Below are 3,519 nucleotides of genomic sequence, written 5' to 3'. Positions count from 1 at the left end.
AGATGAAGGGGGTATAAAAGTTTCTTGTAATGGTCAAAAAGCTTAGGTAAATAAGTGTTTATGCCCTCTCCTGAAAGAAATAACAATCTGAGATTAGAAAGACAGGTTGAGCCCAAATATTACAATGCATTAGTTGTTGGGGAAAGAGAAGTGTACTATATACAAGATGTATAAAGATACCCCACATTATGGTTATAAGTATTAAGCATGCCCTGCCTGTAAATTCCACTGTGATATATTCACTAGTACTGTGTTTTAAAATTTAAAATTATTCTGCATTTAGGAGTTAAAGAGTAAACTAGATGGAGAGTCATTAACATAAGGAAGAAAAATGATAAGAACCTTAAAAAGAGACCAAGATTGAAGATTTAGAGAAGTTTAATGTGATAAAGAGATGAGCTCATTGGACAGAGAGGCCTTTTCTGACCATCCTATTGATATCTATTTTCCTTTCCTACGTCACCTGAGCTCCTTACCCGGATTTTTTCTTTACATTTACCACTACCGCCTGACATTTTGTTAATTATTTGCTTATTATCTGCCTATCTTATCAGGATTTATGATCCATGAGGAAATGGCGTGTTTCTGTTTGTGCTTATAGAATAGGGTTACCATGTTTCACAGATCAAATAGCATAGCACCTTCACAAAGGTATGCAGGCTATCCTCTCTGAGTCTCCCAATTCACAGTTCACCCTGCTTTGTGCCCCGGGAAGCTGTCTTCCATGTGCTGTATGAAGTTGATTCTGTCGTCTGCACTGGCAAGAGATTGTATAGAAGGGAAGGAGAAGATTGAAATTAAGGTGTGTATTTCCCCAGATCCCTCTCTTCGTAACCACAGGTAATCAGTGGCTTAGTATAAGTGACTTAGTTCTTCTACCAAGGGCACACTGCCTCTCCAATGGACTCTTCTTTAGCTAAGGATATAGCTACAACTCTCTCCAGGTTCTTGTATGTGTTTTCCTCTTTACCCCTTGAAATGTAAGTGTCAGGGATACCTGCAGTGGACCTGCAGCCTGTGTGGTCACACAACAGCCTGTCCTTGATTTAAAACTCTGCTGTCCCTGTCTTGGCATTCTCCATCATTTTTGAATAAAGGACCTTACAGTTTCACTTTGTCTTTAGCCCAGCAAATTATGTAGATGGTCCTGCATTGGGTGGTACTGGGATCTATACAACGGCTCACTACCCCTCCAGGTTTTCTTCAACCCTGCCCCATGCTGTTGTGAAGAGTCCATACTATCACCTCTCTTCCCTTACCCCCTGTGTTTGCCACTTGTTTCTGGCAGGACCCTGACTAATACAGAAAGATGTGAGAAGAGTCTCGATTGTTTTTGTGAGCCTTCATTGACTCCTAGTGACCAGTGTTTCTTTAGGTTCTCCAAGCCTATTCCTTTATAGAAAAGACTTGAAACTTTTAACTGGAATCAATAGAACTCTTACTTGTCTCTAATTTGTCAAATATCGCTTCATCTCATTTTCCAAAATTAGTTGGTATTTGCTTATGTCCAGTTTTATTTCCCTTCATTTTTCATAATAGCCCTTCAGAGATCTCTGGCAATGTTTGGTTTAATGATCTTATTTGCAAGTTTCTTATAGACCTTTAGAGATAATTCATAATCTGAAGCTTACCTATCCTTCCCCAGCTAGAAGGATCTTTTCCAGTTAATTTCCTCTTACCAATATGTTTTTTTTCAACCCAAAGAAAGCTTTGCTTTCTCTTTTGTCATCAATGTATTAAATGATCTCAAACAGAGAACAACATTCTCTTCCTTACCTTTTACGTGCTCTGATCAAGGCTTAAAAGTCTTTTAATTTTAAGAATTTATTTACTACTTTATTATTATTATTATTATTATTATTATTATTATTATTATTATTGGTAAGCTGCAGTTTATTTGGTGCCATAGACTTCCTGAAGCCATCTATCAATTCTGTGTCACCCTCTAATATGAATTCTTGGCTNTTACAAATACAGTAGATGACTTTAGAAACTTAGAGAAATATAAATAAATATTAAAAGTATTTTCTTTACTCCTACACATGCTCAAAAATTGTGGATTCATTCAGAACTCTTTTATACCTTTATAAATAATATGTTTAAATATGCATATAGGTATAAATTTTGTTATATAAAATTTGCCATCTTCTATATTATTCTGTAACTTTTTCATGTAACATTATATAACAAACACCTTGGATCAGGTTGCGTAGAAAATGGAGTTTAAAGAAAAGGCTTATGTGCTAATTTATTAGCAACTACAATCCCAGAGAAGTTAGAGTGAGTCAGGGAAGAAAGGAGAACAAATATGGTAGGATGCATTGCTGGGATGGCCACTGTGCATGTCAGTTGCAAATGATAGTGTGATCTTATGTGATCTTCTTTCCATAAACTACTTAATCTCAGAACAGTTTATCTCTGGAATGAAAGAAGAAAATGTATCCAGTAGTTCATACCTCCCATATGTCAAAAGTGTATTCACTGCATAAGGCAGTTATTCTCCCTGCAATTCCAGATTGCCAGCGTGTGAGCATCAAATGGATGCCCCCACCACTGATAATTCATCAATGACAGAAAAGTCCTGAGTAAAAAGTTATGAGGTATGGTAAGGCCTGAGAAAACTCAAATTCCACCATAACATTTGGAAGACAGGCTCTATCAAAAGATCTGTGGTGGCAGTACATGTTGACATCTGAAACATGCCTTTCCATGTTCCCTATGTCTTACAGATAGAGCCCATTCCTTTAAATGGCTGAAGAGTATTTCATTGAATGGGTGTACTATAGTTTGTTTAAATAATATTCTAACAATAATAGTTTTAATGATAATAAGGGGAGCAGGACATACGGCAGGAAAGGATGAAAAGGGCATAATAACATTGAACCTAAGTCTTGGATTAGACCATGGCAATGAATTCTCCCCATCCTGAACTCCAACCTTTACTTTCTGCCTCCATCTAACTCTCTCAAGATCCACTTCCTGCTGATACTTCTCCAGTGTGATTCTTTAATTACTGTGACATTTTTGTACAATCTAGTCTTGCCTTTTATCATTGTTAACTCTGATCATGGAGAACCTTTTAGGATCCCTTGGAAAACCAGACTCCTTCCCCCTTACATGTAGGGTATTTGAGGCCATAGTTTCCCTGCTATAGTTTCTACAATGATCAAATCTTGTCTGCTTTTTCTCTTTCAGTATTTTATTAAACTGTGAAAAGAATCACTTTTTTGTTTTCCAGTACTGCTAATTTTTATTTACATTTTTTCCCCTGTAATTTCAGTGTGACCATGAGGAGGGGGAAAGTAGAGAATTGCGCTTATTATGCTATCTTGAACTGAACACCATCCATTTAATTATTTTATTATGGAAATAAATATGTGATCTTGCACAATTAATACCACCTTGCTAAGACTATTTCTGTAAGGTGGTGTTGGAGGCATAGGTAACAGAAAAAGTAAATGATCTCTAAGGTGATTTTCACCTCATTATGATGTATGACTCTGAATTTATAATTAGAAA

The sequence above is a fragment of the Hipposideros armiger genome, unplaced genomic scaffold (genome assembly GCF_001890085.2).
Source record: "Hipposideros armiger isolate ML-2016 unplaced genomic scaffold, ASM189008v1 scaffold_543, whole genome shotgun sequence".
In the NCBI taxonomy this organism is placed as follows: domain Eukaryota; kingdom Metazoa; phylum Chordata; class Mammalia; order Chiroptera; family Hipposideridae; genus Hipposideros; species Hipposideros armiger.
This window is presented reverse-complemented; position numbering follows the sequence as displayed.